Source organism: Engraulis encrasicolus, chromosome 15 (genome assembly GCF_034702125.1).
Source record: "Engraulis encrasicolus isolate BLACKSEA-1 chromosome 15, IST_EnEncr_1.0, whole genome shotgun sequence".
Lineage (NCBI taxonomy): Eukaryota > Metazoa > Chordata > Actinopteri > Clupeiformes > Engraulidae > Engraulis > Engraulis encrasicolus.
Window position 1 is genome coordinate 48,468,076 of NC_085871.1, and position 12,500 is coordinate 48,480,575.

Genomic DNA, 12,500 nt, shown 5'->3' on the forward strand with positions numbered 1-12,500 from the left:
TCACTCACGCTTGATTGTTAACGTCCGTTCCCATTATTCTTCCCCCCAGAACCAAACTACCCCAATTGTAAATTCCCCCTTTCGTCACCCAACCACGAGAAACGAGGCTATATCGTAACTGCACCACGAGGCTTACAGTTGATCAGTTGATTTGTTCTGTTTTTTTTGGTAAGGATTTCACGAATGGCACGAGACACGGTTGTAATTGTAATATCGTCGGCTTGCTACCAAAACCGCCTAAGTCCGATTTTGGGGTTTTCGGAAAACAGGGAAAAACTAGGCGCCAAAGGGGGCGCCAAACATCAATGGCAGTTCTAGGAAATCTGAGACCCTGGGCAAAGAGCAATTGTGAGTCCCCCCTAATAATTTTGGTCAAAGGAGATTTTTAGAGAACTCCCCTTTTTTACTCTTGCATCATCCTGTCATCATGTCTGTGTCATTGGTCCACTACAAACAGTACCTGTCTCAGATGTGAATGTATTTTCTTTATTTATTTTGAGTGAAGCTGCAAGTCAAACATGAAATGGTTCCTAAGGAAAACAAAGCACTTTAAAATAAATTATTTGATGCAGCACAACAAGACCAATGCACTGCACATTATTTTGATAGTTATACTATTCTTTTTTAATTTTCCAAACTTTAATCCTGGGTATGGTGGATGACTTAAATATTTTTGTAGACCTTGTAACAATCTAGCATGCTGGTAAATCTTATGTCTACCAACAGATTTTCACAGATTTCTTTCACTTTCTAGCACCTTCGGTCATACTACTAGTTTTCAATGACACATTAATTACATTCTCATCCAAAGTTAAACTCATTTTGTCATTGAGCCAGAGAAATTACCTCAACGGCAATACTTTCGTAGTTCTTATCAGGGCAGATCCAGATTGCAGTGCTACACAGAGTAAGTCATGCAGTGGCATCCAATCTCCATGTTGAGGTCCCATCAGTCATGGTGGAGGATGAAGGGGTGGGGAACTTCTTTGGTCCTTGTACCTCCTCACAAACTGTCTCCTCCTTATTTATCATCTTTGGTTAACTTCTGCTCTTCTCCATGCTCATAGAACTGCCCCACCCCCCCAACCTTACCCATGACAGAGGTAACCTGGTCATAAAACTGTGCCCCGCCCACTTCAACACCATGACCGTGGCATTCAGAACATGGTATAGAACAACTACTGGATTAAATTCACATTGAAGTATGATATACCATTGTGAGGAAACTGAAATAATGCACAAGGGACAACAGTTCAACAGTCTTTAATGGCCATGCTGGAAACTATGTATAATGAATTAATTCACAAATTGGTATAGGAAGTTTTAGATCGCAGTAGCCTTCTACAAACCACAATCTACATCAAATAAAGCACCCGATTAATAATTGCTCAATTTGATTCGTATAGTTTAATTTTAAGGCTACAACCATTGTGTGACAAAAATAATATCTCAAACACTGATGTCTAAGGATGAAGTTTTGACACATGACAATTCTCTTTGAAGTGAAAGAGAAAAAAACTCAACAGATTTAAATAAACTGCTTCTTCTAGCCCATGTCAAGTTGTTTGCATCAAAAATGGTAAGTCAAGTTACCCAAGTCAATAACATTGGCAGAACAATTGTGCACAGGGCCCCAGGATGAATAGATAGGGCCCCCATACCACCTGCCAAGATCATAATAGGGCCCCTAACCCTGCCACCTGCAGGAGGGCCCTAGGCCTACAGGCAAATGCCCTCCTTGTCCTCCCTATAGCTACGTCCCTGGTCATGCATTTTCTCATAGGCAGTGTGTGACTTTATGCATACAGATTTTTGACTCTGGTGACTTTTGTGATTGATCTATGACCCTGGCGGAAAGGCAGGGTGATGCAGCTGTGGTAGGGGAGTAAGTTTATGTAAAAATCTCATTTCGGCCAAATTCGGACTTAGGCGGTTTTGGTAGCAAGCCGACGATATTGTGAGTGACTGGTAGACTTTAGAATGTACCTGCCACAGTGGCTGGTGGGGAACATTTTTCAGTTCCACCCCTGACACACACACACACACACACACACACACACACACACACACACACACACACACACACACACACACACACACACACACACACACACACACACACACACACACACACACACACACACACACACACACACACACACACACTAATGCACACACACACACACACACACACACACACACACTAACCAATGAGATGCCAGTACTACAGTGTCTTCCATGTAAGAGAGGAAGTTTGTGCAAGGGGATGTGGCAAGAAATAGATCAGCAGTAAAGACAGTCAGGGCGGAGTCACGGTCACCGGGTGAGAGAAAGTGTGAGTGTGTTCGCGTAGATGTCTTTGAGTGTCTCTGCATGTGCACTCGAGAAGATATAGTCATCATGGTCCATACTCCATAGAATGTCAAGTGTTACCAAATGTAAGTGTGTGTAAAGTCAGGGTGCCAGAGAGGGAGAGATAGAGAGAGAGGGAGAGAGAGAGAGGGAGAGAGAGACAGAACGAACGACAGACAGACCCTGAACTCTGGAGATGAAGCTGGTTGTGTTTGTTCTGTATGCAGCTCTGGACGCCATCACAGGTGAGTAACTGCTTTTGATACAAGTATATTTACGCAATGATGGTGTATTTGTGAATATTGTAAATGACTCAGGAAATTAGTAAGTTAGCTAGAAACTTAATTATATACCCAATGGGAAGAGTGTTACTGTATAAGTGTGTATGTTTGGGGGAGGGGCATTTGTCTTGGACATACAGTGCACACACACACACACACACACACACACACACACACACACACACACACACACACACACACACACACACACACACACACACATACACACAGGCATGTGTACACAGACGCACACACACATCATAGAGATGCAGGAAGTGCATACCCACTGGCCCCACATATAGCCTGAATGCATACGGTAGCATTACAAGTCACTTTGTGAAGAATAGCTTCACAAGCATTGGAATAAAAGAATACATTGATTAAGGCTTTACTACAGGCATTTAATACTGCAGTTTAAACTTTATCACTGATGTGTGTTGTGTACATACGTGTTTATTACAGTCGGCAGGCCTGGCTGTTTAAATGATTACATTTTGATGTCTTTCTCTGTCTCTGTATGTGCTCTGTGTCTGCAGGTTGTGGTGTGTCTGGGCCTAAGGAGGAGGAGGTCCTCCACAGATCACCTGGAGAGTCTGTTGTCCTGCAGTGCTCATGTGCAGACATACACAGCAAACCTGACATCTCTTGGCATTTTATGTCAATTTGTAAGTCATGTATCACACGTTTTACTACCTTAACTGCTTTATCTGAAGATGAGAGGACATTTTACCGTGGAAGACTGCAGGTAGGCCCAGTCAATGCAAATGCTCCAGGACCCACAACTCTGACTCTGTCGGGCCTGACTGTGGAGGACGAGGGAGATTATAGCTGCCAAGTGAATAAAAAAGCAGGAAACGTTTTCAAACTCTTTGTTCAAGGTAATCATGCTTGTGTTCATAAACGTATACTGTGTCCTCTATAATTATTGGCACCCCTGGTTAAGATTTATTCTTTATCGTCTAATAACTTATTTTGTTAGAAATCATTTTGGGGATTCACATCTAGATCAAAGATTAAATTAGCCCATAACAATTTAATGGGTGCATTACCCAATCCTGCTGTATTGTAGTTGGTGTTTCATTGTATTTCTGAATTCTATTTGTTTATTTGCACATTGCAAAAGAACATGTATATTATATACGTGATGGGGCAGACGTCTTACCTGGGGGGAAAAAAACAAGCAGTAACATGAGAAGTATAGTCTGGTACCACACAATTGGCATCTAAAAAAACAACATGGCTGGTTAGATCGTCATCCTGACTCAAGTAATTATTGCTGTGCTGTGCTGTGCTGTGTTGTGTTGTGTTGTGTTGTGTTGTGCTGTGCTGTGCTGTGCTGTGTTGTGTTGTGTTGTGTTGTGTTGTGTTGTGTTGTGTTGTGTTGTGTTGTGTTGTGTTGTGCTGTGCTGTGCTGTGCTGTGCTGTCTTGTCTTGTCTTGTTAGGAAGTAAATCAGAGTCCGCCAGCTTCCCTGTATGGATCATCATCATCATCATCGTTGGGATCCTGGTTATAATGTTTCTGGGAATCGCAGTCATTTACTGGAGACGAAGAAGTAATGAACACCCCCCCACACACACACACACGCACACACGTGCACACACACACACACACACACACACACACGCACACGCACACGCACACACACACACAGAGCATTGTGCTCAATGTTCACATACTGTACAGGAACCATGGCATGTAACATCATATTATTGTATGCACAAAGCCTTTCTGTTCTTCAAAAATAAAATATAATATCAACATTGAAATTCTAATCTCCTGAGGGTGCTGTGGCGCAGCACGTTAACACACCGCACCATATGCGGGCGACCCGGGTTCGACTCTGGCCTGTTAAAGAAAATGAAAAGAATGCCGCACACTCTGCTCCATGTTTTATTGGTGAAGTGACGTTTAGTGTAGTTTGAAGTTTAGTGTAGTTTGAAGAAGGCCAGACGGCCGAAACGTCACTTCACCAATAAAACATGGAGCAGAGTGTGCGGCATTCTTTTCATTTTCTTTAACATTTGTATGCTCAGAAAGCCAGCACCTCAAGAAAGACTTAATTGGTGTGCGATACCTCTTTTTTTCCTCGAGTGTGGCCTGTACCCAAGGAGGTCTACATACTTACTGTATCATTGCCTGTACCATATGCGGGCGACCCGGGTTCAAGTGTGGCCTGTACCATATGCGGGCGACTCGGGTTCAAGTGTGGCCTGGGTCATATGCGGGTGACCCGGGTTGGAGTGTGGCCTGGGTCATATGCGGGCGACCCGGGTTCAAGTCGGGCCTGGGTCATATGCGGGCGACCCGGGTTCAAGTGTGGCCTGGGTCATATGTGGGTGACCCGGGTTCAAGTGTGGCCTGGGTCATATGCGGGCGACCAGTGTGGCCTGGGTCATATGCGGGCGACCCGGGTTCAAGTGTGGCCTGTACCATATGCGGGCGACCCGGGTTCAAGTGTGGCCTGGGTCATATGCGGGCGACCCGGGTTCAAGTGTGGCCTGTACCATATGTGGGTGACCCGGGTTCAAGTGTGGCCTGTACCATATGCGGGCGACCCGGGTTCGAATGTGGCCTGTACCATATGCGGGCGACCCGGGTTCAAGTGTGGCCTGGGTCATATGTGGGTGACCCGGGTTCAAGTGTGGCATGTACCATATGTGGGCGACCCGGGTTCAAGTGTGGCCTGTACCATATGCGGGTGACCCGGGTTCGAGTGTGGCCTGGGTCATATGCGGGCGACCCGGGTTCAAGTGTGGCCTGTACCATATGCGGGCGACCCGGGTTCAAGTGTGGCCTGGGTCATATGCGGGCGACCCGGGTTCGAATGTGGCCTGGGTCATATGCGGGCGACCCGGGTTCAAGTGTGGCCTGTACCATATGTGGGCGACCCGGGTTCAAGTGTGGCCTGTACCATATGCGGGCGACCCGGGTTCAAGTGTGGCCTGTACCATATGCGGGCGACCCGGGTTCAAGTGTGGCCTGTACCATATGTGGGCGACCCGGGTTCAAGTGTGGCCTGTACCATATGTGGGCGACCCGGGTTCAAGTGTGGCCTGTACCATATGTGGGCGACCCCGGTTCGAGTGTGGCCTGGGTCATATACGGGTGACCCGGGTTCAAGTGTGGCCTGGGCCATTTCCCAGCCCTACCCTGTCTCTCTTAATTCCCACCAAGCCAAGGAGAGATATATACTGGTAGGAGGGTGTACTGACGTCATAACAGCGTAGTACGGAATCCTCGTTCGACACATTTTTGTTGGGCCTGGGTCATATGCGGGTGACCAGGGTTCCAGTCGGGCTTGTACCATATGCGGGCGACCCGGGTTCAAATATGGCCTGTACCATATGCGGGCGACCCGGGTTCAAGTGTGGCCTGGGTCATATGCGGGCGACCCGGGTTCAAGTGTGGCCTGGGTCATATGTGGGCGACCCGGGTTCAAGTGTGGCTTGTACCATATGCGGGTGACCAGGGTTCTAGTGTGGCCTGGGTAATTTCCCAGCCCTACCCTGTCTCTCTTAATTCCCACCAAGCCAAAGAGAGATACAGTGGTGCTCATATGTTTACATACCCCAGCAGAATATACGCTTTCACTGCGATTTCTCACAAAATATGAAGGATCACACAGAACTTTTTTTTTAACTCATTGCTAGTGACTGGCTTAAAACATTTATTAACAATCTTCTGTGTTTACTCTTTCAAAAGCATGATCACAACCCAAACTACCCAAATGACCCTGTTCAAAAGTTTACATACCCTAGTTTCTGATGCTGAATATGGCCCTGTTTAACATCAGGGACTGCTTATTAGATTGCTAATAAATATCTTAAGCCAGTCACTAGCAATGAGTGAGAAAAAAGGTTTTGTGTAATCCTTCATATTTTGTGAGAAATTGCCAAGAAAGCGTATATTCTGCTGGGGTATGTAAACATATGAGCACCACTGTATATACCGGTAGAAGGGTGTACTGACGTCATAACAGCGTAGTACGGAATCCTCGTTCGGCACATTTTTCAGAGTTCAGGATTTTGCGGAGTACAGAAATTGTGGTGTCGCACCCACTGGCCAATGACCACGCGCAAAGGAAGTTAATTTTCCATCCACTCGTGTCCTCAGGCCACGCCCCCGTACTACACCGTGGCCAATGCATTTACCCCCGAGAGATAGTTCTTCTGTGTGTACCTTCTTTGCTTCCCACTTACTTCCTGTCATCTCTTCAACTGTCCTATCTAAAAATAAAGGCTAAAAGCTCCAGAAACATAAAAAAGAAGGAAATTCTAATCGCCTGTTCTCCATGTGCCATGCTAGACGGACCTCCACAGCAGACACACACCAACTCTGGACCGGAATCAGGGAGCGATGTGAGTTCTCTATCTCATGTCGAGTACACACACACACACACACACACACACACACACACACACACACACACACACACACACACACACACACACACACACACACACACACACACACACACACACACACACACACACACACACTATACGTATATGGAGATATAACTTTGACATTTGTGTGTGTGTACAAGGCAAGGCAAGGCAAGTTTATTTGTATAGTGCATTTCATACACAGGTGCAACTCAATGTGCTTCACAAGATTAACAAATGCAAAAGAAAGGAAACAGGGAAGAAAGCAGGAAATAAATTAGAGTCAAATAACATTTAAAATATTAAGATAAAACATAAGGTAAAATGATAATAATAATAAAATAAAAAATAAAATAAAGAATTTGAGCTAGGGGAAATCTTTTTTTTACGAAGCTGGTTCCAAAGCTTTGAAGCATAGAAGCTAAAGCCTGCCTCTCCACACTTTGTTTTGACTTTTTGACACACATCTTTTGGATGGTCAGCGTGCGTGCGTGCGTGCCTGTGTGTGTGTGTGCGCGCGTGTGTGCGTGTGTGCGTGTGCGTGCGTGCGTGCGTGCGTGCGTGTATTCGGTACATTGACTCCCATGTTATGTCTGTATCCCCCAATAGGAGATCACCTACTCCACAGTGGTCCACACAGCAGGAGCAGCAGCAGCCAGCAGACACATCAACACAGGAGAGGAGAACACAGAATACTCCAGCATCAGGATACACCAGGCAGACTGACACACACACACACACACACACACACACACACACACACACACACACACACACACCGCAAAAAAGAAAAGACAATTACATGAAATTGCTTCAGTTTCTCTGCAAAAGTGGCGTTTTGATCAAATCTTGCTATTTAGGCTACTTTATTTACTGTCCGTTTGAGATATTTAAGATGTGTAAGAAAATGAAAATAAGTTATTTGCTCAGAGCAGTTGCCAAGTACGTTGTCAAATACCGTGTTGCTGCCATATTCACAAGGCATCTGCCGCTTCATATTTAATTTTGACAATGACTTTTTTTGCTATTTAAATAATGTATCAAGTGATGTAACAGTAGAGTAAGTAGTGTAGTGTAGTGATGGATCAGCCAGCTTATTGTCAACATACTGCATTTGCCTGCATTTGTCATATTGTCTTTCAGAACCTTACTGACTATGTGTAAGCTTTCAAACCTTGTTTCATAATACTGATCTGCCCAGCTTTGTCGAAATTAAACTCTCGTTCTGCAATGAAACACTAATGGCTCAATTGGATTTTTTATTCATCACAATCCCCCCAGGAATTTGCAGGCATTTAAAAAAAGTTGTGATCTAAAATGCCTGATGCCTGAATGCTTGTTACATGTTTGTTGTGATTTTCTTGGGGTGGTAAGTTGAAGTTGCAATAAAAGTTGCGATTCCCCTTTTGTGATGATTATTGTGTAATTTGCGGGGGAAATGTGGGGAAGTGACAAAGATCATCACTAAAGATAGACAGGGGTGTCTGTGTGAAAGTGTGTGTGTGTGTGTGTGTGTGTGTGAGTGTGTGTGTGTGTGTGTGTGTGTGTGAGTGTGTGTTCACGTAGATTTATGTGAGTGTATGTCTCGGTGGGGGGAATGGGACCTCGAGTTGGGAATTGAACCGGGGTCACCGCCGGTGTAACAGTGCATTGCCCCGTCATTTGTGTCACGATGGGGCCAAAAATATACTTATAAACAGTCACCATGTTGTGAGGTATGGAAGTTTTATTTGAAATTCTGGGCCCCATCCTAATGTCTTTACATAGCACTGTCAGTAGACATTGGTGATGTGATGTTGAGGTGATTTTACTGTACAGTCCCGTAATGTAAATGTCATTTTACCGTAATGTAATGTACTGTAGGGAAAGGAAGACTGCTGCCCACTTGTGGAGGAAGATCATCAGTACATCTCAACACACTAAAGAGGAAGTTTAAATTGTGATAATATTAAGTTGCCGTGATGTTGACGTGTCACACGCACTGAAAAAACGTCTTAATACTGAAAGTGTTTCCTTGCCATGATGTCATTGAGAATTCACACACTGACACGCATACACAAGTTACACAACGTAAACAGAGATTCTTTAAGTATATAAAGATATGCCAACAATAGGTTGCTATGGGCACCTAACATGACCAGTTTCCGGTCTGCCTAAAGGGGCGTGTCATAATGCTCCTACCACTGAATAGAACAGTCCTTAGGTCTGCCTAGGTCTGCCTAAAGGGGGATATCCCCCCCTCCCCCTTGCAATAATAGAACCCGGAAACAATGGGCCAATGGAACCTCTCTCTCTCTCTACTCTCTCTGACGTAAATACACGCACACGCCCGCTACAGTGTGGTGCAGGGGTGGGGAACCTACTGTATGTCTCCAGGCCCACGTACAGCATTTGAGGTCATTTTATCCAGCCCCCGATATCATTTCACCTTGTGCCCTGATGAAGGCCCTGTAGCGGCCGAAACATGTTGGCAGTGGCAGTATTTTTAATCATTTAAGTTCTAACATGAACTAGCCTTTATAATAAAGCGGTTTTATCTAAGAAGAGTGCCTTGGCGTCCTGCCTTTTTTTGATATTTTCTACGTCTTGGCCAAAGAGCACCTTCAAACCACCACCAGTTTTACCACTTGAACGCCGCAGCCCTCCAGCCCTCTACCTTTTAATAATTTTAATGTTATCTTAATGTTAATATTGATGTTAAATAAAATATGACACGTTTTGTAAAGGAATCTTAGAAATTATATTTGCAATACAATGAAGTTATATATTCAGGCGACCTAGTGAAGGTGGCAACAGCTGCCCCAAGGCAGCAGTGCAGGAGAACGGCACTTTAGTTAGAGTACCTCAGTCATGGAGGAGGAGAGTGATGGTATTTTACTTAGAGTAGCCTACTTCAGTCATGGTTATTCCCTCGCCTCACCACATGGTGGTGTTGTTGGTAATCAAATCAAAGACACCCCTCAGACCACAAGCCCCGACTCTCTCACAACACCCCCCCCCAACACACACACACACACACACACACACACACACACACACACACACACACACACACACACACACACACACACACACACACACACACACACACACACACACACACACACACTCTCTCTCTCTCTCATTCAGTGGATAGACAGATGACATCACTGTTGATGTTCTCCACAGAAATCTACATTGAACTGCAAGTAGTCAGGAAAACAAAGAGAAGGCACTGAATGAGAGTGTGTCCAAACTTTTGCCTGTACTGTATCTTAAACCCCCCCCCCACATATCTTAAGTGCCATGGTAAAGCGCAGTTACTCAGAGACGTACCGTGGGGCAGCCGTGACCTACTGATTAAGGAGATGGCCTTTAGATCATAAGGTTGTAGGTTTGAATCCCACCATTTACAATCTCTATCTCACTCCATGGCTGAGGCAAGGCACCTAACCCCACACTGCTCCAGTGACTGTAACCTATACCCTGCACTTAAAATATTGGATAAAAGCGTCAGCTAATTGTAATGTAATATAATGTAATCAGGGCCGCTGACAGCTTTGGCTGGGCCCAGGACAAAGTCTTCTGAAAGGGGCCCCCCACCCAATACATTCCATGTAATGGAACCCAATTATGGGCCCCCAATTTCCCCGGGGCCCGGAACAACTGACCCCTTTGTCGCCCCCTTGTCAGCTTCCCTGAATGTAATGCAATGTAATATAACATACAGTAGTGCAGAGTGCGCATGCCTATTACTGTATCATTTCGTCAACAGGCAATAGAGTATACATAGAGTATGTGACACACACACACACACACAGACCAACCAATGAGATGACAGTAGTACAGTGTCTTCCTTCCGTGTCACTGGGAGGAAGTGTGTGTGTGTCAGAGGGATGTGGTAAGAAACAGATCAGCACTGAAGATAGTCTTGGAGGGGTGTCCATGTGAGTGTGAGTGTGTGAGTGTGATCGCGTAGATATGTGTGCGAATGTCTGTGTGTGATGTTGAGCAGATATGGTCTATAGAATCTCAAGTCTTACCAGATTAAGATAAAGTGTGTGTTAAGTTAGGGTGCCAGAGGAAGAGAGAGAGAGACAGACAGACAGACAGACAGACAGACAGACAGACAGACAGACAGACAGACAGACAGACAGACAGACAGAGCTGAACTCTGGAGATGAAGCTGGTTGTGTTTGTTCTGTGTGCAGCTCTGGACGCCATCACAGGTGAGTTACTGTTTTTGCAGAAAACCTACTCATGTGTATTTCATTAACAGCAACTGACTGTGTAAGTAGTAGACAATAGTATTAATGGACAATAACATGCAGAAGGTTGTATTATATGCTGCCTTATTCAGGTCCTACAGTACAACCACAAGTAATAGGCCTATAATTAAAATCACTGTTGATATGAAGTATACTGTATGTATTGTATGTACACTATAAAGGAAGTTATGCATGTTATGGATTTTAGACGCAGCATATTGCACAGCCTATATATTGCCAACATATTGCATACACTGTAGCCTATGTTTTGTGTGTGTACAGGTTGTCTTATATCTGGACCTGAAGATGTGAACATCTCTAGATCTCCAGGGCAGTCTGTCCTCATGAACTGCTCATGTGCAGACGATAAGACCATACCTAGCCGCATTTCATGGACTTTTACTAATGAAAAACGTTTTGCTGACTTAAGCCCTGAACTGACCGAAGGGGAGGAGGCTTTTTACAGTGGTAGACTGCAGGTAGTCGATGCAAGTCCTCCACTGTCCACAACTCTACATCTGTCTAACCTGACCGTGGAGGACCAGGGGCTTTACATGTGCCTCATGAAGAGTAGCGACAAAACTTTAGTGAAAAACTTCAATCTGCATGTTCAAGGTAATATTTTCTTTCAAAGTACATTCATATTTTCTTGTGACTTATAGTCTTAAAACAGACTTTAAATAATCACATTTAAATTGCTGTTTAGTTGCTATTTGTTGTATCTGCAGTGGTGCCTGTGTAAGACATATCAAAGTCATCTTGTTGTTTTGATAGGAAGTGTGTGTGTGCGTGCGTTTGTGCGAATGTGTGTGTATGTTGTTTCGTAAAAGGTACACTGTGCAGGAAATGGTCAAGAAAGATACTGCAACTATGCTGCTCATTGAAACTGGACTGCCTATTGCCAAATTTGATCTTAACATGACAGTTTACTAAGGAATTAACAAATATTTTCTAGTGTGGTACGAGCAGCTAAAAATGGCTATTTTTAGAAATTCAAAATGGCAGACCATGGAGAAGATGTTTCGTGTATGAAAGGTGCAATTTTCCTAGCCATAATGAATACTTAGAATTTGATGGTGGTGGTAAGTATTCATGAAAAAGGTAACATCAGAGTAGTGTCCCTTTAAGAGCCAAAGCAGAGTCCTACAGCATCCTTGTGTGGATAATCCTTGTTACTATATAGGGAATATGTAGACATTAGACCTGTTATATATTGTGATGCATTTTGACAGA